Source organism: Ceratotherium simum, chromosome 9, assembly GCF_057802395.1.
Source record: "Ceratotherium simum simum isolate JZ-2026a chromosome 9, ASM5780239v1, whole genome shotgun sequence".
Taxonomy (NCBI): Eukaryota; Metazoa; Chordata; class Mammalia; order Perissodactyla; family Rhinocerotidae; genus Ceratotherium; species Ceratotherium simum.
Window position 1 is genome coordinate 44,764,196 of NC_141908.1, and position 23,972 is coordinate 44,788,167.

The window sequence follows — 23,972 nt, forward strand, 5'->3', positions numbered from 1 at the left end:
TTGCTTTATAATTTGAAAATATATATAGTGATCTTCATAGTCTACGGGGAGGAAACTTGAATTCTGCTTAAATTCTTCGTCATTTAATAAGAAAGGAAGTGTTGTTCCCTTGAATTATTTAGACATGACTTCATTCTTCATTTTGCTAATATGGTGCTCACAGAAGCATTTGACAGTCAAGCAAGGCATAGAAGAAGCCTGATACAATATCAGAGGAAATGCTTCAATGAATAGTGTATTAATATATATCTCATTGGTATCTATACCCTTTTGTTGAACAAATTAGTTTCAATTGTGAACTTATCTATGCAATGGTTATTACCACATAAATCACAATTTACAGTGAACTATAAGAATTTTAGAAATCAAAAATATCTATCACTCTTTTGCATGACAAGAAATACTTGTTCTGTGAAGTTCTCCATGCTGCCATTTAAGAGGTTCCTTTAACTTGTATGTCTCTCTGTTGATCCCCTGCTGGTGATAGGATCCCTTCTGAAGGGCTCTTCTAATGGATAGGAAGCACTTACTGTCACCTTATGTTGACCATATGGGAAATCATTTTCTATCACATGGTTGTAAAGCCTACTCTTATATTCCATAATGTTAGGACAGGACGGCCCACAGTCAGATTATTAAGTGAAAGTGGTGGTCAGATCCATAAATGTGGCTCCAAAGGTCCTAATAAGTTACAACTGCAATAATGGCATATACAAGCACTTTCCAAAGTTTCTTTTACACAAAATCTTCTAGAAATACAACTGTTGCCTAAAGAATGTTGGGTCCCCTCCTTCCCATGGTATTTGTGTAGGGAAGGATGAAAAGGTTTCACCTACATGTCAACAGCCTAGGTCAGGGCTCATCTTTTCGTGGGCTTTCCAGGGTCCCTTGGGAGATTTTTGTTTCACTAACTGACGTATCCAGGCTTTTCCACGGTAGCTGACAAGGGGTCCTTTTAGGCAAAGGCTAGAGCGTAGTACCATGCCTCAGATATGAATCCAAGAATTTACATTTTAGGCACTAGTGGGAGAGCCCAATTCCTATTTCTTTTGCAGGTTTGCAGGGAAAGTTAACAAGTAGCCAGCTACTTTTCAGAAAACAATCTGTGAGGGGACAAATTCTCAATATATTGCTACGGTTGACTTAGATGTCAAAGCAGAATGTTATCAAGAGATGGCTTCCTAGAGCATTTTTACATATACCACCTGTTAGGGACTGAATTGTGTCCCCCAAATTCATGTGTTGAAGCCCTAACCCCAGTACCTCAGAATGTGACTGTATTTGGAGACAGGGCCTTTAAAGATGTGATTAAGTTAAAATGAGGCCCTTAGGGTGGGTCTTATTCCAATCCAACTGGTGTCCTTATAAGAAGAGGAAATTTGGACACACAAAAAGACATCAAGGATGCACATGCACAGAGGACGGACAATGTTAGGACACAGCAAGAAGATGGCCATCTACAAGTCAAGGAGAGAGGCCTCAGAAGAAACCAAACCTGCGGACACCTTGATCTCAGACTTGTGCCTCCAGAACTATGAGCAAATAAATTTCTGTTGTTAAAGCCACCCAGACTGTGGTATTTTGTTATAACAACCCTAGCAAACTAACACATCACCTAAGATTTTCAAGAATGATCTATATGTTAAAATACATATTTCCGGGCCCTATTCCAGTGCCTAAATCCTGGACCTGGTATGTAAGAATCTGCATTTCAACAGTTATCCCAAGAGTATTCTGATGCCAATTAAAGTTTGGGAACCTCTGATAAGTAAGGTCACCTAATCATGTTGATCTATCAAAACAGATACACATTTCGTCTTTTCCATTTTAAAAAAATGTTTTGTGATTACATTTCAGTAGTAGCAAGGTTTGACAATTAAGATCACAGAAAACACACTGTCTTTCTCTCTTCAGCTCTGCATTAGCTGACACTTCTTACAGAATCAGAATCTTTCATAGTGGTCCCAAGACCTGCCTCTTACCTTCGATAGGGACATCTGACAGGTGGTGGACAGGAAACTCTTCATTAACACAGATGGCTGATTTCATGCCTAACACTTGCCAACACTTGCAGACTCGACCAAGACTTGCTCTTTTAACTAATTCTATCTTCATTCTTAAAATTTAAAAGAACTTTAAATTAAAACCCAGTCACCATATGTAGAACACATGACATTTTTTTTAAATAGAGCAATACTTGGAAAAATCTTGAGGCCAAATATCACCCTCAGACACACAGATATCTCCCACTAATGTCATATTAGAGGCCTCTCACTATTTTCAACTTAATAAAGAAAACAAATCTTACAAAGGTTGAAATGAACATTCTAATCAATTGTAGTGTAGTTTTTTTTCTCTGCTGTTACAAAGAGAAGAACCCTGTGTATATGCATATAAAGAAATGTGAAAACGGGCAAGGAGGGGGGGAAACATTAGACAAAGTTATTGCAAAACATTAAAAATAGCCTTGCTCACTTCTTTAGCTTGCTTTCCTGAAAAGGAAAATTTCATCTATCTGCTGTTATACATTCTGAGTAACTAGTTTCTGAAACTATGTCAGTTTTTTTCAAGTTTGTTTTTTGTCAGTTATTTCACTTATACACTCCATCTTTGATAACAGAATTAACAACTTGCATATTCCTTATTACTTCAACTTAGCCCAAAAGACATTTATTTAATGCTTCCTAGGTGTCAAACGTTGTGCTAAGTTCTGTGATGGTCACTCATCTAACTCTATAGATGTGACACATCTTCTTTAACTGAAAATACAGTATGCCCAAAGAGTGTACATATACACAATATACTCATGCACAAAAATACACATGCACAAAGCATATTCTCCCTTCCCTCTGTCGTCTTCCACCCCCTCCTCCTCCCCCTCCTCCTCATTCTCCTTCTCCTTCTCCTTCCTCTTTCTCTCATGTTAATTGCAACCATCCTTGCTTGGACTGTCAGTTTCTATCTGATCAATAAACGTAAAGTCAGGGAAATTTTTCTAAGTTGCTGTGGAGGAAATAGATATGATTTTTATTCCTGTAACTCAATCATATATTTCCACTTTATATTCTAATACAACAACAAGAAGAAGAAATCATAATATTTACTGGTTGCTTATTTCTGTACTAAACGCTATGCTATGTGTTCTACATGGATTATATGATAACACTACTATCTCTGTTTTGCAGAGGGAATTAGAAAGGGTGAATTTTCCTAGGTTGCAGAACTAGTACCTGGTGGAACAAGGCATCTCACCTGGCTGTTCTATCTCCAGAACCCATTTGCCTAGTGAAACGTGGCACTTTACTTTTGCTGAAACAAAGAGTTCCACTGTGAAATAAAAATGCTCTTAGATTTAACTAGGGTCATCACTGGAAACAGCCATTTGAGGATGGATTTGCAATCGAGAATATCATTCATTAAGGAACTTGATGACTCGCATAATCAATTGTCCTCAAAGCTCAATCCCATTTTGCTTCACATTTTACGTTGGCATGCTGACATTTGGATTTTTTGTACTGTTTTTATTTCCTGGAATTTTGACTACTATATTTCTTTTTATCCTGCTATTATTTTGGATTTTATTAAATATTGTTTTTGCCTTTATTTTTTCCTCCCTTTATCAGAGTTTTATGTTTACTTCCAGGTAACTCTTCTTAATTCTTTAGGGGAGTATGGGTATCACTTATTTTCATTTGTTTGTTCTTCTATTTTTAACAAAAGCATTTGAAACTGTCAATTTACATAAGAGTACTATTTTAACTGCATGCCACAGGATTTCATGCACATATTGATCACTTTCAATTTCCTCAGTAGTAAATATTTTGTCATTTCCATTAAGATTTTTTGAATAATCCATTACTTAGGAGCTCATTATAAAGTCTCTTAATACGAAGAAAATTTCAGTCTTTTCATTGTTGATTTTTATTTTAATAACATTATTAAAGAATATGGCATATTTCATATTAATTTTTTAAACTCTTTGAAATTCCCTTTGCAAACTGATGCCTGGTAAATCTTTGTAAATGTTCTAAAAATACTGCCAAAGAATATAAATTTTCTATTTATTGGAAGCAGATTTCTATTACAACTATCAGCTCAAAATTTTTAGTATTGTTGTTCAAAGTGTCTAGAACTTACTTATGCTCTTGTTATATTTTTGCCTGTTTGGTCAATCGGTTTCTGACAGAGCTGCTTTAAAATTTCCTGTTCTCATTATGGATTTGTGAATCCCTTACTATCATTTTGTCTGTGTTTGCCTTGATACATTTTTGAGCTAGATTGTTAAGTGCACATAAGCTTCTGAATATATTTTTGGTGTATTTTTCCTTTATCATGACATAATGACCTTCTTTATTTTTTTTAATTGTGCAAGGAAGGTAAAATTCCATTTAATTTTACATAAGTTTTGCTATTTTTGTTTTTTAAATTTTGTATTTTCCTAGAACATTATTTTACATTATTTTATTTTTGACCATTCTTTGGGATTTTGTTCATGTATATCACTTATACATAACATATAGCTGGCTTTTGGACTTAAAAAGGTAAATTTAATTTGTTAATGTATATTATGGTTACCAATATATTTAAAATTATTTCCTCCATACCATTTTGTGTTTTCTGCTTACCATTCATATTATTTATCCTATTTCTTTTCCTTCCTTACTTTCATGTGGATTGACAAATATTCTATGCTTTTTTTCATTGCTGATTTTTACAATCTAAATTGGATTTCTCATCTTTTACTGTTTACCTTCATATTTATTATTTACAGACATCTTAAAATCTACATTATCCAGTTCTTCTAATCTCTTTTTGGCCATCACAAGGAAACACTTTCACCGTTCTTTAACCTTACTGTCCCTCAAATATTATTTTTTGTAAATATTTTTTAATTCTTTAAAACTTTTCATCTCTTTACCTTTGCAAAATTAATGTGTTTTTTAAGGAGGATTAGTTAATTAAATTTAACCAGAAAATTTTGCTAATTTTTATGTTGACCATTCCATTATTTCTTGTAACCCACAACTTCTCTATTTTTCTTCACTTTTTTTTCTCATTGAAAATACATTTTTAACAGGTTTCATTTTTGTCTGTCTGGATTTTTTGTTTTTTGGGTTTTTTTAGATAGGGCTTATGGGTTTATATATCCAAATTTCTGATGTTTTAATTTTGGTTTCACTCTTGAATGACACTCTAGCTGGGCATAAAATTCTAAGTTGACAGTAATGTAACTCAATATTTTAAAGTTATTATTCCGTAGTTTTGGCATGCATTATTACCAATGAAAATTCTGATTATCTAACTGTTGTTCCTTTATATGAAGTCAGTATTTTTTTTTCTTCTGATTATATTGAAAGATTCTATCTTTATCCTTATTTTCTTTAGGACCACTTCAGTGAGTCTAAAAATGACTTGTTTTATTTTTACTCTCGGTTCTTGGTTCTTGGAGTGAGCTTTGGATCTGAAGACTAATGTCCTTCTTCAGTTTTGGAAAATTATCTGAAATTATCTTTTCAAATATTGTTTTCCTGCTAGTCTTACCTATCAAACATATTACTAAGAATTTTTAAAACTTAATGAAAGATCACTCTTTTAAACTAAACCACAAATTATTAGAAGAGATACAAAAAATGAAGGGAAAATATGGTGAAACAACAGAAGAGATAAAAACATGCATAGGCATAGCTCAGGAAAGAAGTTAAAGTGACATAAATGAAGGCCACATAGAAGCAGAACAAAGGAAAATAAACATATTTGGGAACACAGGAAGGTACATGGCAGTTAGGATCAAGAAAAATGAAATGGATATTAACAAAGAGTTTCTGTAATTAGCCACTTAACTAAGGGCCTGTTAACATGACTCCTGGATGTCTGGGTCACCACCATTTGTTCTAGTTATAGAGCTACACGTTCAGAATTTTATCTCATTAGGTCTTGTTAGCGTGAGGAGTTAAGGGATAAATTAGGACTAAACTCATGCCTAAGTATGCTCTGCCATTCTCTGATCTTATCGTATACTCTATAATCCTGAGATTGATAAAATATATCTAGCTTTGATGAGATGGTCCCTAGCAAACAGCCAGACTAGTTTTTATACAGATCATTATGTATATAAGTCTGGGTTTGAAGGTGCCAGATAAACTAATTTAAGGTCTGATATTACCCTCGCTAATTCAAAATTACCTTGATACTAAGTGCTGACTAATGATAAATTTTACTTGAGGTGAGTGGATGAGAATCAAAAATATACATCTCTGTCTATTCATATTGTTGTTGAATTATCTGTTATGTATCATCATTCACTTAATTCCTCCTATATCCTTTAAAGAATTAAAACCTGCTTGATTTATCCAAATGATGTCTATATCTGGTCTTTCTATCAATTTGAGATTAATTTAGAAGTCTTTTTTGCTGCAAAAGATTTAGAGTGAAGATGATAGCTAGGGAAAATAGATAAGGGATATCCTAAAGCATAATTAACTGATATCCCTAAAGAAGAGAATCAAAAAAAAAAAAAAAACTACAGTAAGATATCACTTTACATCTGTTAGAATGGCTATAATTACCAAGACAAAAAATAACAAATGTTGGAGAGGATGTAGAGAAAAGGGAACCCTCATACACTGCTGGTGGGAATGCAAACTGGTGCAGCCACTGTGGAAAACAGTATGGATGTTTCTCAAAAAATTAAAAATAGAACTACCATACGATTCAGCTATCCCACTACTGAATATTTATCCAAAGAACATGTAATCAACAATCCAAAGAGATTTATGCACCCCTATGTTCATTGCAGCATGATTCACAACAGCCAAGACATGAAAGCAATCCAAGTGCCCATCGACTGATGAATGCATAAAGAAGATATGGTATATATAGACAATGGAATACTACTCAGCTATACAAAAAGACAAAATCATCCCATTTGAAACAATATGGATGGACCTTGAGGGTAATTATGTTAATCAAAGTAAGCCCAACAGAGAAAGAAAAACAATGTATGATTTCACTCATATGTGGAAGATAAACACATGGATAAAGAAAACAGATTGGTGGTTACCAGAGGGGAAGGGGATGGGGGGTGGGCAAAAGGGGTACAGGGGCATGTATGTATGGTGAAGGATAAAAATTAAACTATTGGTGGTGAGCACAATGCACTCTATATGGAAACTGATATATAATAATGTATACCTGAAATTACACAATGTTATAAGCTAATATGACTTCAATAAAATAATTGGAAAAAACAAAAAAACTATTTGACTAAGAAAAGGATATAAATTAAGAAAACTTTCAACCTATTGATTTAAATCACATACCATTATTCCAAAACAAATGTGGAGGGAAAGCAATACCAATGACATAGCTTGTTAAAGTTATTGAAGATTGAATACGAAAAAAGAGACTCACTTAAAAATCAAGGTAAAAACAAATAAAATGATAATAGAGGGAAAAGCAAGCTGGCTTCAGACTTTTCCACAGAAATATTCAGTGCTAGAAATGAGTGAACACCTACAAAACCCTCAAGAAAAGATGGGATGATCAAACAATGCCGTGTCCAGCCAAGACGTGGTACAAGATAAAGGTAAAAGAGGATGTTTGAAATGTGCAAGAACTCTGCGATTATAGTTTTCATGAGACTATAAAATCCTTTTAAGTCAATGCAATTACACTAAAAGGAGTGGAAGTAAGCATTAAATACATTTAAGTGTAGGATTGAGGCTTTTAAAAATAGGGTTTACGGCTCCAAAACAGTCTGAAAATATAAAATAATATCAATGGAGGAAGAGAATCTAAAAGGTAGGGGAAGTATAACAATCTTCAACTTTAAAAGCTGGTGGCCAAATGAGATTACTTTAAAAATGATAAATCAAATAATAGAAATTTAAATATAAACTACGGCAAACACCATTCTTTTCCTTCAAAACACAACCTCCCTCTTCTATGCTCATAGAACCTGAATTCGTTCAGGCATAATGAGAGATCCCTTCATCCTAGGGAGCACAGGGCTCTAGTCTAGCTGCAGGAAGTAAATTGAGCTTAGTCTAAAATAGTTATGACACACTTCTTCCATTTAGTCATTACTTGTCTAAAGAGCCATGTAGCCCAGTTCTGACCAATAAAATATAAGCAGAAATCTTTTGGGTGGAGCTTACAGGAAAATTTTTACTATACTGATTTTAAAATAAAGGACAGTTCAACTAGAATCTACAATTGCCCCTTCCTCTTCCTCTTCTTTTTTGCTAGATTGGAGAAGTGGTAGCTGGAGTTGCAGCAACATCCTTGTGATCATGAGGTAGCAAGAATGAGGAAAAGAATGAGAAAAATTTCAGGCATGAGTTCTGAGATTGTAAATCCACTGAATCAATATGGGAAGCTTCTTGCCTACAGATGTTTTACTATATGAGACAAATAAACCTTGATTTGTTTATTGTTATATTCAGCCAAAAGCATTAAGCATAATAGTTAGGCATTTTCCTTTGCAAAAGATGGTATTCAATAAACTGCCATATTTCAAATCCATACGAAAAATAAGTAAATACCTGCTTCACACTATTCAGAAAAAGAATGCCAGATGAATTAAAAACTGATATATAAAAAACAAAATTTAGAATTATTAGAAGAAAGTGAATAAGGATTATATTACATCCTAGAATTTAAATTATTTTTGTACTGCTAGACCAAAAGATAGCACAAACAAAGCTGAAAGACAAGTCATAGACTTCGAAAGATTCTGTAACACATGCCAGATAAAGAATTGGTTTCAAAAGTATATAAATAACTCCTATAAACTATTATATTATCCTTTATACTTAAGTATGTGTGTGTCTATATATATTTAGACATACATAATAGACATATACAGATATAGACATAGGTATATAATTTTTTTCAACCTGGACAAAGGAAAAACAAAACATGCTGAATAGATCTTGAGCTGTTTTCTATCTCTCAAGTTCAATTTTGAGAAAGGTGCTGTTTTACAAAACACAAATCAGCTCCAATGAAGCAAGGAGTAAGGAGTAAAAACTCATTTCTAAATTTCAGTGGGATTATTTGCAAAAGGACAAAAGAGATTAAGGTAAGGGCCTTTATGCAGTTCATGTAGTCCTATGTGTTCATGTGTTTGTAGAAAGGTGTCATACTATAGTGAAAAAAGTATAAGCTAAAGAAGGAAAAGAATATGAATTCAGAGGTAGTTCTACTCCTTATGAGCTGTGTAATCTTGGGCAAACAGCTTAACTTCTCTGAACTCTATCTTTAAAGTAGAGATAATGGTACCTAACTTATGTGTTTGTTGTATTTAGTAAGTTAATTACATAGCATGCCTGGTACAGAATTTAAGAAATATTCATTCTGTTTTCTTCCTATAATACTTACTACTTGTATAATTGCTTTTTAGAATAATTTTTAATTTATGATTTGCATGTGTTACTTTTATTCTATAACTACTTTTTTTGAATTTTGTGTCTTTTTGATTTGAGCTTGGCAAGAATCTGTTTTGATAGTGGTTCTTTGGGGACTGCAGAAAGAAAGATCTACAATTACAACCTGCTTGTCTTTTCTCATAAAAGGTCATCGAAAATCATGTGTTTAAAGTCATACCCATAGGGCTGCCCCTGTGGCTTAGCGGTTAAGTCTGCACACTCCACTACTGGCGGCCTGGGTTCGGATCCCAGGCGCGCACCGACGCACCGCTTCTCCAGCCATGCTGAGGCCGCGTCCCACATACAGCAACTAGAAGGATATGCAACTATGACATACAACTATCTACTGGGGCTTTGGGGAAAAAAAGGAGGAGGATTGGCAATAGATGTTAGCTCAGGGCCGGTCTTCCTCAGCAAAAAGAGGAGGATTAGCATGGATGTTAGCTCAGGGCTGATCTTCCTCACATAATAAATAAATAAATAAATAAATAAATAAATAAATAAATAAATAAATAAAGCCATACCCATAAAAAACAAAATAACTTTTTTTCCAAAACCGGTATGCAAAATATTAACTTGGGATCACCAGAGCTACAACTTCATGCTAGTGATATGACATAGTTGACTAAAGCCAGATTATTAATTTTGAAATCCAGTAATGAAAATGCAATCCAGAACTGTCAAAATATTCAAGGCAAGATCTCTCATTGGACAGTCAACTTATAGGAGTAACAGTGTATTAGCAGCATAGATTATTTTCCATAATGTACAAGCAATCTTGATTCCATTTTATTATAAACCATATAATTTGTTAACATTTTGATTTCTTCATACTGAAAATTTTCTTTTTCCTACACTTTTATTTTTAGCCATATTTGGATAAATTATTCTCTCAAATTACATAGTCAATGGCAATAAAATTTTAGAAATTTATTCATATTGATCTTCTTTTATTCTACTCACATTTAAATTCATTTCATGACGAAAAGATAAATTTTCTTTTTATCTTTCCCTGGACTGGTAAACAATAACAACAAGAACAACAATAGCAATAATACCTTACATGGTTCTTATGGGATTTCTCGGTCAACACCCTTACAATCTACTAAAATGAAGCTGGAATTATCAAGTTCTCTTTTTTTTGTTGTGAGGAAGATTAGCCTTGAGCTAACATCTGTTCCCAATCCTCCTGTTTTTTTGCTGAGGAAGATTGGCCCTGGGCTAACATCCATGCCCATCTTCCTCTACTTTATATGGGATGCCACCACAGCATGGCTTGACAAGCAGTGTGTCGGTGCGTGCCCGGGATCCGAACCCTACATTTCACCGCTACACCACTGGGCCGGCCCCAAGAAGTTCTCTTTCTTTGTCACCCTCCAAGTTAAATGATAACAAATTTCTATCAATTTGACCACCTTCACCCCTCCGTCACCCTCCAAACAGCTACTCCCTTCATCTGAGCCTTCATCAGTCCTTTCCTAGGCAATGCCCTGCCCTAGGACTCTCTCTCCACAGGGCACTTCCATTTCCCAAACACACATCTGATAATGTGACTCTTTAGTTTTAAAATCTAATTTTAAATTTATGGTTAGTATACATACTTAGAATTTACACAATTTTTTATTTACATAGATAACTTTAGAACCAGAAGTTTCAGCTTTAAAAAATGTTATTTATTTTAGATAAGTGTGAGGAATGTGGGTGGGAAAAAAGACACCCCTTTTCACTCTGGATGGAAATAAGATATTTTTTTACAAGAAGAGAAGAGGAAATTAATAAACAATGATATATGTCTTTCAATTTGAATTGCTGATTTAAGCTCCTTATTGGTCAGGATCATTAGACCAGGGAGGGTATCATTTTAGGACATATGGTCACATAAATTTATTTTTATGAGAGTAAAATTTTTGGAAATGTACCAAGTGGTATTTCTAACCGCAGTCTCGAAGCTACAGGCAGAACAGAATGGATCAAAGAAATAGCTCCATCTTCATAGAAATAGTTTGGTGGGCTTAAGTTACCACAATAAGCAACAAAAAATAAAGTCCTTTTGAAAGCAGAAGAGTCACTTGTCTTTTTCATTGATTTTGTCACTGCATCACGCACAACAAATCCATGTCAACATGAGTGGCAAATCTCAGAGGGAAAAAATGTACAAGCCAAGGCCATGAAAGCAGAAGATACACTTAGGAAATTGTCTATTGTAGTCATAACGAGAGGCTTTTCTTTCAGGATAGGATTCACAGCACTCTGTATCCAACGAGATGTTAAAGACCATTTTATTAATTTCATACTTGTATCTCAGGCAATATGAATCAAATTTTTTTAAAGAAAGAGAAAAAATATGACTACATATGGTAGCCCTACTAATTGGGCATCATTTTCATAAAGTATTATTAGTTTCTTAGTGTATTAGTTTGTTAGGGCTGCTGTAATAAAGTACCACAAACTGAGTAGCTTAAACATCAGAAATTTATTATCTCACAGTTATGGAGACTAGAAGTCCAAAATCAAGGTGTTGCAAGGCCATGCTCCCTCTGAGGATGCTAGGGAAGGATCTGTCTCAGGCCTTTCTCCTAGCATCTGTGTGTTTCTGTGTCCAAATTTACCCTTTGTGTAATGACACCAGTCATATTGGTTTAGGGGCCCAACATACTCCAATATGATCTCATCTTAACGTGTTACATCTGCAATGACCTTATTTCCAAATAAGGTCACATAGTGAGGTACATATGTTTAACATATGAACTTGGAGGGGGCACAGTTAAATGCTTAACATTTACTAATATTTGGTATTTTCATTACCTGTAAGCATTATGAATAGTGTGGGAAATCATTCTTCATCTGTTGTTTTTGAGAGACTTTACTCTGTGCTAGACAACGTACAGAAAATGAAAACACAGTTATTTTGTTCATAGAACTTGCAATTTTGGAAGAGAGATACACTGTAGATATGTGAAGAAATGTCTAACAACACAAGACGGTGAATAATATGGTCAAATGATCATTACTAAGAGCAAGGAATAATGGAGCTGTAGAAAGATTTACAAGGATAATCAAGCTATACAAAAAAGAAAGTTGTACAGTGAGCAGAATTTTATGAAGAAAAATGTGGAAGTAGTGAGTTGTACACACACAAAGACACACACTCACACATAAAAAATTAGGATTCTTAAAAGGGTAAAAGCCGGCACAAGGCTGGACTCTTTGGAGAGATCCTTAAACACTAAGCTAAAAAGTTTGGATTTTTGTCACGTAAGCAATGGGAAGACATGGAAGCATTTAAGAGTAACATTCTAAAATGATATTTCAGGGAAATTAATTAAGGCAGCATTGTAAATGACTGAAGGAAGGAGATCACGGAAATAACATATTAAATCTCTTCATGAGGATAAACCAAAAGATGGACATTTTTCCTTTCACATATGTGAAATCCCCATCGCTCTCTGAAAGAATCCATTTTGCCAGTCTTCTTCCCTTTCTGACACTTCATCAATTATGAAGCAATGGAAGCCTGGAGAAGCTGCAGAAGTGGACTTACTGCAGTCCCTGATTATGGTGTGCTGGATCATCACGAATCAGAATGACACAATCATTTGAAAGCCCTGGCCTCAAAGAACTGGAGATCACAATTTCCCAAGTCTACCAAACACCTACAGTCACAAGACGGGAAGTGAGTTCATATTTCTGAAATATTTTAAATATTATCAGAAGGTAATTATGAGCAGGTTCACACTGAAACTTGTTAAGTGAGGAAGGTCATTGTTATTCTGGACTGCATACGAAAAAAAAAAAACGTTATGGAACAGAGGAAAAGAGTCCCCTCTTTGTAAGTCAGGAGAGACTGAAGCAGGAATATGCGTTCAGTTTGGGGATCTCATTATGAGAAAAAGAGAGAGATACTGCAGGAAGTTCAGAGGAAATCAACAGGAATAATTAGGGAACCAGAGGTATTTACTCCAGAGGAAATATTAAAAGAATAAATAATGTACATGTGGTTGGCTAACTAAGGGGAACATGAGAATTGTCTACAAATACCTAATGTGTGTAAACATTGAAAACTGAAAGTCAATATAAAGCCTAGAGCAAGAAGGTAAAATTAAAAATAAGGCAATTAAAAGAAAAAGAAAATTCTGGCAGAATATGAGAGAAAGCAAGGCAAATTCTGTACAAACAGTTGGTCTAACTTTTCCCAGAATATTTAAAAACAAACTAGTCAAATAATAGCGTGTGTTCTGTGGGATATAAGCACTCAGGAATAAATGTTTTACCTAATAATATGCTACTTTCTTTTCTTGTTTTAAAAAAATGAACTTTAATATTTGGTCACTAACAGAGTAAAGATACAGAGAAACTATTTTTTGGCTTACCTGGAAAATAAAAGTGCAATTCAGCCACCTGAAATGTTCGAAGATAGAATGTTGTTTCTGGAAGGGTGGAGATTCCAATCGCTATCCTCTCTTATCTGGAACAAATTCTACTTACCTGCAAATGGGAGAAATGAGCTGAAAATTTGTATTGCTTATCTCTTTTTCATTACCACTCTTCCCTTAGGAGCAAGATGAGAGAAATGGATTTTTCTACAAGGCTATGTAGCTGGCTCCCATCCTCCGCCAGGCTTCTCTTCTCCCCTAGGACTGCCTTGATAATCCTATCACCACCAAATCACACATCTACACTTCCATCTTTCATTTACTTAACCCAGAGTCTCTTATTTTAATCTCTCTGATTTGAGGGCTCCTACTAGTACCTCTAGAGCGCAGAGGAAGACCACTGAGGGGAAGCTGTCATCACCAGAAGCATGATAACTCTGCTCATTACCCGCAGTGCCCAGCATGGTGCTGGTTCAGATCTGAGAAAACATTTGCAAATTAAATGAATTGTTGGGGTCCCAATCCTTTCTTCATAGTGAGGAGTAAATGAGTCTAACCCTCTTTAATACTCTGAAAATGACAAAAGAGTTTCTAATTATTTTAGAAACTTATGAATTTGTTTGTTTGTTTGTTTTCTTTTTTCTGGAGCATGACTATTTCCTCTCTGATAGAGGGAGAATACTTCATTCAAAACAGTCTTCATGACAAAGCACTCTTCATATTTCTCTTTTCATACAAAGGTACAGATTGGACATTTACCCTAAAATCAGACCTCACTATGAATAAGGTGGGTTGACCGGAGTGTCCTCAAACTGAAGATGTTCCCTGAGGTTTAATTTGCTGCTTTGTTTCAAGCCAGAGTTTCAGTTTGCATATGTGTAAATAGGAGCCACTCCTGCTTGTCATCAGAGATGCTTCCAAAGGAAGTCTGGTTTAGGAAGGCAAATAGAAATACCTTCAGAAGACCAATGCAAACTGAAGTAACCACAAGATTTATTGACCACTTCTGTGTAGAAGGACAAAGCCTGAAAGACTGGTTCCCAACCCATCACCATTCGGAGAGTAGCTTGCATCCATGGTCTCCTTTCAATTTTAATATAGTTCATCCTGTTACCCCAGTAGTCTGGCATGTTATAGTCTCAAAATAACACCTTTGTTTATAATAAAAAAAATGACTTTAATCATGTCTGAATTTCATAAACCTTCTAAATAAAAACACCTTAAATTTCAGCTCATTGCACAAAACCAAATGACAAATTTTCTGCAGTTTTATACTTCAGGCATTAAAAATTACTGCTTATTCCCTGACCTATACAAATAAAAAGTTAATTCTATTAAAAACTTAAATATAAAAACACATATTCTTATAACTTAAACTTTTATTGCTATGTATTTTCCCTTCCATTTAAATTTTAAGAAAGCAACAGTGAGATCCAGTGGGCAGTAAATTGATCACAAGTCTATATCCAATGAATTTGAAGACATATGGTGTGACTTGGAGCTGGAGAGAAAATGTTCTCTTGGTCTAGCACAGTTCATGAAGTATAGTATAAAATAGGACACAAGTGATTTGGGTACAGTCATTTAGCATCTGTGCAGTCATGTTAATTCAGGTTGGACATTATATGAAGGCAGAAACACAACACGATGCAGAAACACTTAAAAAAACATAATTGCCAGTTTAATAGCTTGGCAAGAAATTAATATTTAACCTTTGTAGGCAGGAAACTGGCTTTGTTTTAACAGTAAGAATCTCCATTCCCCGGAAACCATGACAACATACCATGAAATAAAGGTGTCCTTCACTCTAATAAAGGTAATGGTGATCACTATTCAATCATTTATTCATTCACTCATTCTTTAAATCTCAGCTCAAATATGAACCCCTCCATGAAGAGTGGTTTACAGTTTTAAAGGGCATATTAAAATTATGTGTATTAGAAGTAGAGATAATAGCAAGTGTGAACGAGTGCCCAAAATCAAAAGTAAGGGAATTCAATAAATAGGATATTAGTTTCATACGTAAGACAGTAGGTGGAATAAAAACAAACTACGTGATATGAAGCACCTTGATTAAGGACTTAAAGAATATGCTATGTTTTAGTCAACTCTTTATTCCTGTAACAGGGTGAAGAAAATTTTCTTACACATGGTTTTGCCTGGAAAGGAACAAATAGACCACTTCCTCACCTTTATGGTGTTTTGAAGCTACATCAAAATTTCAATTGACTTACTTTAAATGTAACAAATGTAGCCAAAAGAATATCAGTCAATATGCTGTGTTCATTAGCATCAGGGTCCAATGGAAATTCAATAGTCTCATGGCATAGTTTTAGAGAACAATCGCTAAATGTGTGAAATGAGGGCTATCCATCATTTATACACAAAGCTTGGCAATGGGAAGATGGCATGATATAGGTGGCAAGAGGACACAGGACTGGGAGTCAGGAACTGTGGCTTCTACTCATGAGCATTAATTAATTAATTGTCAATCACTATGAGCTTCAGTTTCCTTATCTATAAACTTAGTCAGTGGGGCCAGATGGTCTCTAAGATCCCTTTCATCTCTACAGTCTATTTTAAATTTGTGGCCTATTATCGTTAACAAAAAATTTTAAATATGTGCTTTCATTTCTAAATAAAGTTGATATTACTTAATAAACTATAATTTCACCTGAGCTATACATACTGTTAATGAATCTCCATTAGCATTAATACTATCTATTTCCCAGAAGGCTTATTGAGAAGAAGCTTAAGGATAGAAAATAGACTGTTTCTCGGAATCATGTTTCTGAATATTTTTGGAAATAAGACTCACAACTTTAGTCTCATTAATTTATCTATTTAAAAAAGCATTTTATTGAGTGCCTACTATCTGCTAGGAAATATACTGATTATTGGAAAATAAAGCAAGTGCAAAAATGTTTTGCAAACATGTTTGCTGCTACTAATATTCTTATGTCTTATAAAACTTTTCTGAATTCTTTTCTCATAGTGATATTTTCAAAGCCCATTTTTTTCCTGAACTAAACATAAAATTTAGTAAACTTTTCAAACTATAATATATAGAGAGAATTAAAAAAAACAACAACAACACTGAAAGCCTTCAATAAAGGAAAAATAAGAAAATATAAAATAGAACACATGTACCCATTGTCTTGAAACCAAATAATTACTTGGAAGCTATTTCTATAAAATGTTGGTATATCTTAGAGAAAAACTGGAATTGTTTAGCTAAACATTGTTACATAAGGCAACAGGTAATACGTCAAGTTTATCACTTAATTTTTTTCAATACATTCTGATAGGTAACACATAAGCATAAACAAAATTAGCATAGTGAGTTTAAATAATTTTTAGTTGTAAAAAAATTTAAAAGCATAAAATAAAGGTATGTTAAAATGAAGTAGCTTTACATAGCACATAAATTTTTTAAAAACTTCTTTATGTTTGTAACACTCCAGAAAATGCTCCAAATAGATTTCCAACCTCAGTATTTCCTTCCCCATGCCCACAGCCCCTATTCTAGCCAAAGATACACCACCCATCTTGTTTCCTCAAAACCTGGCTCAATAGCCTCTCTCCACCTCAACTGGTTTCTTAAGCCATTCCCACCTGCAAAAAGCACAATATTGTTCTGAAGCACCATTAGATAGTGCACAAGACAAGGAGGTAGTAAGCACTTTGACAGATTGTATTATTGTTCTTAATGTTATTGTTCATAATTTTTCAGGCCATCTCCCTGTAAGAAGATCATATAGCCCTGCCCATTGCCTTGTAGGGCCTTCCTGAGGGAGAAATTGTATCCTGGAAAACACCCCACACATTGCCTCTCACACTAAGTAGTCAGTAATGGTTGTTTGAGTAACATATGAGTTATTGGAGAAAATAAGAAAGATGTTAGGATGTAAATATACATAACAATATTCTGTGAAAAAGAAATTAGAGGCTCACAGTTGTTTAGAGAAACCTTAATCTTTGAAAAAAAATTATTTTCAATTTTGGAAATCAGTGACTCTTCTCAAAGATACCAACTAGATTGAAATCTCCCTTGAGAACCAAGCATTTCTCATTTAGCATTGTGCCCTCCACAATGCACACAACCATCAGAATGAATAAATGTTTCCTGAATTGAAACAATTAAATATTTTGTGATAAAATACTAAGCATGTATTAATTACAGTTAAAGACACTGGAATCAGTTCATGTTTGGAATTTTAATCATGACTATAATAAAGCAACTGGGTGATTTTGTAGCAAAAAGGCAAGTAAATAGCATGTCTTGAATAACTGTAAGTTAAGTAAGACTAACACTAACAACTATTAATAATACCGATGAGGATACTAGCCAATCTATAGTAACTTCTAAATGCCAGAAACTGTTCTAAGCCCCTTATATATATTAACTCATTTCATTTCCCCCAATAACCCAACGAGAAAAGTACTATTATTATCTCTATTTTACAAATCAAGAAACTGAGAATTAGTGAGCCTAAGAAATTTGCCCTCCATTGCTTATTACGTGCCAGGAACAATGCTAAGCACTCTATTTGCATTATTATGTCCAATTCTCATAACTACACCTTGAGGTAGGAACCATTTCACTTAAGCCAAAGCAGAGACTTTGCAAGGTTAAGTCATTTGCCAAAGGTCACAAAGTGGTAAGTGACAGAGCCAAAATTTGAATCAAATTTGTTTTATTTCAGAGAATGAGCTGTCAATCACTACCCTATTATGAAGAACTACACATATATACACACGCAACAACACACACATATACATGTCCACACATATACACGCAAACGTGTATAGCATGGTGATTTGTGAGTTATGAAAAGCTTGGAGTGATACAAAATAGGTTGAATGATAGAGATTGGATTCAAAAAGATCTCCACAGACAGGAAAGGACATAGACTTTTATAAGAGGCTGAATAGGAATAAACATCATGCCCTGTGTTTGAACCCAGTGAACCATCAGCACAAATAAAAGATAAAACGATGTAACTTCTTAGGATAACATGTATGAAAATAAAAAGGATTCGGAGGATCTATACTTAATAATTTTGACAAAAGTCAATATTTCAGAGTGGCCACCAAATGTCAAATTGATCTGAAATTGCTTCAACATAAATTACGGACCTCTACTCTGTACTGGTCAGACCACCTGAAATTCCACAATCAGTGATGAAGGTCCTGGGAATTTTTAACCTACAGAACTGAAGAAGATGTGATAGTTGTCTATAAATATTAGTAGGACTGTACCAGGGAGGAAGAACATGATTGGCTTAATATGGACCTAAATAGAAGAACAAGGTATGGTAATTACGAGAAGACAGATTTGAAGTTCAATCTAGCAGTTAAAGACGTTCAAACATGGAACTAGCTCTCTTGATGAGGACAACCTCACTCAAGAAGTGGCTGGACTACAGAATGTTGGAGATATTGTCCAGTGGATTCAATCATCTGTCAGTAGGTCATATTTAACATCTCTTCCAAATCTCACTTTCTGTGATTCCATGGAGTCTCATATAAGTAAAAGAAAAACAAAACAAATCTAAAAGTTTGAGTAAAATTTGAGCTAACACTTGAAATAAAAGTGGCAAGTTATTTAATATAATCCCTCAATTCCTCCCACCAATCCTGGACTAGCTTACCCATATGTACATTTCAGAAAGTAAAAGAGCAAGGAGCCCGGCTGATTGTTTTGTTTTCCAATAAACAAGTCCCCCTTATTTTCCCACTGAAATCCATTGGAAACAAACCTTTTAAAATTATTCATCTTTCAACTCCGTACTCCGTACTCCGCCTGTGCTATTCTCTCATGTACATAGACTTTTCCTGGCCCTAAACATGAAATATGATGTTATTTTATAAATAAAAATTATTATTTCTATTAAATTCCATTTCAAAAGAACTTCAAGGATTCAGTGCAGGGAAAAACTCACATATTCTTTTTCTTTCTTATGAGGAGTACAGTGTGTGAAAAGCAGGAAGAAAATGTATATTGTTGCTTTAGCTACAGAACATTTAGTTACAGAAAAGGTCTCTCCTCGCTCCCCACCTAACTGTTGTTTCCAGCATTCTCTGTCTCTCCATTATCCTTGGCTTGCTAAAGTAGCTTAGTGTATAATAAAGGCAACCGAGTGTCGGCTTGAGACTGCCATGAAAACTCACATCCATATAGAGCATTTTTCGACTTTTGTTAAGCTTCTTATCACACACACACAAAAGAAAGAACTCTCTCTCCTTCTCTCTCTACGCCTCTCTCTCCCTCTGCCCTTTTTTAACGATCGTTCTAATTTTATTGAGACTCTTTTTGCTAGGGTACCGCACTACAGTTCACTCACTATAGGAAAGTGAACCCCAAAGAGCCAGCTTGCAACTATGACAAACCATTTCCGCTTCTTATGTTAACATTTCATCTCAGAGGACTCCTTTCTCTCCCCGGCAGTTGCAAGGCTCCTCTTTGTCTCTATTGCACTACTGTGTGAAGGTGCGTCATTGACTATAGTGAAGTGAACTAGAAATTGCCAACTTGAAGCTGGCACACGTTTTCTAAAAATTTTGTTGAAGTTGACGCCCCCATGGGACTTGTGCTGCCCTGAGCAGCAGTTTATACTTTTATAACTTTTCCCTTCTGAGACAGCCTTAGGTAGAGCCAACATGCCAACTTCTCTATTTGGGGGTTGGGAGAGTTGGTGATTTGATGGAACTCATTTGATCACACCCGCACCCCCCTCCTGTGTCCATCACAGGTGTCCTTTCTCATTGTTCTCTCTTCTCTCTTCTGAACTCACTTGGTTCTTTAAAGTAGAACAAGTTCTAAAATGCTAACGGTGGTGGCCCTCTCAACAGGAGGATTTCCCAGCAAGAGAAAATGCAAGGCATTAAGGCAGTCCACTTACCAAAGCTATAGACAAAATTCTCTTCTCAAAGTCCGTTTCCACATCCCTTGCTAGGACATACTTCATACGAAAAATTATGCAAAGAAGCAGCTGCTGTTTCTTTCCGAGGGGATGCTAAGTGTGCTGAGTATCTTTTAGGCTAGTGGTTCTCAAAATATGATCTGCAGACCAGCAGCAGCAGCAACACCTGGGAACATGTTAGAAATGCAAATTCTTGGACTCCACCTCAGGCCTACAGAATCAGAAACTCTGAGGGTAGAGACCATGAATCTGTTTGAACAAGCCCGCCTGGTGATTCTGATACATAGTAAAGTTTGAACTGTCTAACTAAACTAACAGCTCAAATACTATTGCATTTGATGAAAATCTGTAATTGGAGTAGAATCAAGTAAGTGCACATTGACAATAGGAAATGAGGAAGAAATACGATAATGGAGTAATTCATGATGCAGTAAAGCAGATTTTAGCATATTGAACTCATCAAAACTGGATCACTTCAAAATTGATACTTCACTTGAAAATTAAGAACGCGAATAAAATAACACCCCCAAATCAAGATCAGTCGCTCTATACTAGTATCTGCTAAAATAAATGTGAGGATCAGTTATTGCCACAACAAATACGTCTTAAGCATTTGCGTTATGTATTATACTGTGCTAGGATCCAGGAAAAGAGACGAAGATTCTGACCTCACATCTGTGAGGGGAACTAGGACATTTACATGCAATGCTACAACACAAGAGAGAAAATAACTCCATAAAGCAAGCAGAAATGCTCTGGAAGTTGAGAAGAGGATGAAAAACTTTTACCTAGTGACTCAAGAAAACCTTTATGAAAAACATACCAATTCAGTTTACACACAAAATATAAAGGCCAACAAGTAAGTGCAAACTATACTAATCTCATTAAAAGTAGTAAGCAAAAAACTATAGGATATGATTGTTGCCTATTAAAGTTGCAGTGCTTTTTAAAATAAGGGTGCAGTGAAAAAGGGTGCAGTGATGGGGCCGGCCCCGTGGCATAGTGGTTGTGTGTGTGCGTTCCGCTGCTGGCTCCCGGGTTCGGATCCCCGGCGCACAGCGACACACCGCTTGTCAGGCCATGCTGTGGTGGCGTCCCACATAAAGTGGAGGAAGGTCGGCACGATATTAGCTCAGGGCCAGTCTTCCTCAGCAAAAAGAGGAGGATTGGCATGGATGTTAGCTCGGGGCTGATCTTCCTCACACACACAAAAAAAGGGTGCAGTGAATCAGAAACTTTAACCACTAAGAGGGCAAATTGGTATATTTCTGGGAGGAAATTTATGCATCAAAAGCCCTAAAAGTACTTATATTATTTGACATAGTAATTCTATTTTAAGAATTTAACCAGAAGGAATAACCAGAAATGTGTACAGTGTTTTAAATACAGGAGTAATCACTGTTAGATGAAAAAAAGTCAAGTCACAAAACTATATCTACACTCCTGATCTTATTTTTTCTCATGTATTTCTGCATATGCAGTAAAAAGTACTGAAGAGAAAAATGATTAGATATTCTGTCCATAGTTAGCGCTCACTATTAGGCTACAGGTTATATTTTTCTTATATTTCTGTAGTTTTTATATTTTATGATAGAATAAAATCTATCCCTTATCATGGCCCTGGTTTCTGCCTTCTTCTGTGACCTCATTTCATATTTCTCTCCCTTTCGCTCTTTAATCTCAAGCTACCCTGGCCTTTTGTTGTTTTTTCAAATATACCAAGTGCGATCTGGTCTTAGAGACTTTGGATCAGCTGTTCGCTGTGCCTGGAGCACTCTGCCCCCAGACCATTGTGTGACTGACTCCTTTGTATCATTCTGCTCCATATATCACATCCTCAGAGAAGACCACCCAAACTGAAGCCTCCTCACTGCCCCACACATTCTTCTTCTTCCCGTCTTCACATCACTCATCACTATTTGAAATTATCTTGTGCATGTGTTTACTTGTTATCTCTCTCCTTTCTCTAAAATGCATTGTCCCTGGGAGCTCATTTATCTTGAATATTACTGTATCTAAGAACCAAGACCAGTGCCAGACATGGAACAGAACCTTGTTCTACTAGAATTTGTATAAAAACTGAAAATATAGGTTACTTGGTACTTCCTAAGGATCAAAGTCCTCCTGTATCTAGAATCTTCCTTCATCTCCAATCAATTTTAATTCTCTGCATCCTATTTTCTTGCTCAGTCTTTCTGAGTTGTCAGAAACCCAAATGTCCATAGGAAAAATTAAGCAGCTAAATGACAGTAATATGCATACAATGATACATATCATTGTAGAGTTAGGATTATGAAAAAGAAAACAGCTAGCACAAAGTGCAGGAAACAAGAAAGGCTTCTTGGAACAGACGTACCTTGATGTTGTTAAGGAAGTGATGGGACACAGCTTCACAGAGAAGTGGTAGAAGGATACACACATGCAGGGACAGCATGAGCTGGAATTAAGCAAATCACATTTGATTCACCTCAGTAAGATTATTCAGAGTGTTCCCATGAGTTGGACGCTGTTCATGTATTTTTATTTAATTATTGCATAGTATGCACACAACAAAAACCATGATCTCTGAAACTTTAATATTGTATGATAAAGAATTTGGTCTTCATCTGCTTGTACCTGAGAGAGATATTCTGCATCTTTAGAATTTCCTAAATGATAAGAGGGTCTTTTGTTATTCATGGTGGACCTCTCAAACTACACTAGAGTTTATGCTAACGAGGTGACTCACAGTGGGCCACTAGAGAGTTTCAGGATGGGAGCTACCCATACCAGAAAGACCGGCCAGGTGATTATATGGATGGAACTTTGAGCCACATGATATCAGCCCAATCTCAGGGAGGGGGGGGCTGGAAATTGAGTTAAAGCCAAGATTCAATCAATCGTGCCTACCTAATAAAATTCCAATAAAAACTCTAAACAGTGAAGCTCAGATGAGCTTCCTGGTTAGTGATACACATAGATTTGCTGGGAGATTGACAGGTCTTGAGGTTTCACATCTGAGACCCTCCCAGACATCGCCCTATGCATCTCTTCATTTGGCTGTTTCTGATCTGTATCATTTTATCATAAAAATATAATCATAATTATAACATTTTCCTGAGTCCTGGGAGTCATTCTAATGAATTATTGAACCTGAGGAGTAGTAGGATCCCCTGAATTTATAGCCAGTTGGTCAGAAGCACAGGTAACCTGGGCACCCCAGAGCTTGTGGCTGGTGTCTAAAGTAAGGTGAGTCTTGTGGAAAA

The 23,972-nt window shown here is 35.4% G+C and overlaps 1 long non-coding RNA gene across 3 annotated transcripts in view; it reads right to left on the bottom strand.

Annotated features, from left to right (window-relative positions):
* The window catches only part of LOC147916289 (uncharacterized), a 45,039-nt gene extending 21,879 nt beyond the window's left edge, over window positions 1–23,160 (bottom strand). The window contains exons 1-3 of one of the 3 annotated variants that reach the window (XR_015553106.1): window positions 23,084–23,160; window positions 13,799–13,913; window positions 12,234–12,296 (exon numbers count right to left, since the gene is read on the bottom strand). This is a non-coding gene — a long non-coding RNA (uncharacterized LOC147916289). Of the gene's footprint in view, window positions 1–12,089; window positions 12,297–13,798; window positions 13,914–19,563; window positions 19,610–23,083 lie in introns of those variants that run through there. The other 2 variants (XR_015553104.1, XR_015553105.1) reach the window with 2 other exon arrangements.
* Between the last annotated feature and the right edge of the window lie 812 nt (window positions 23,161–23,972).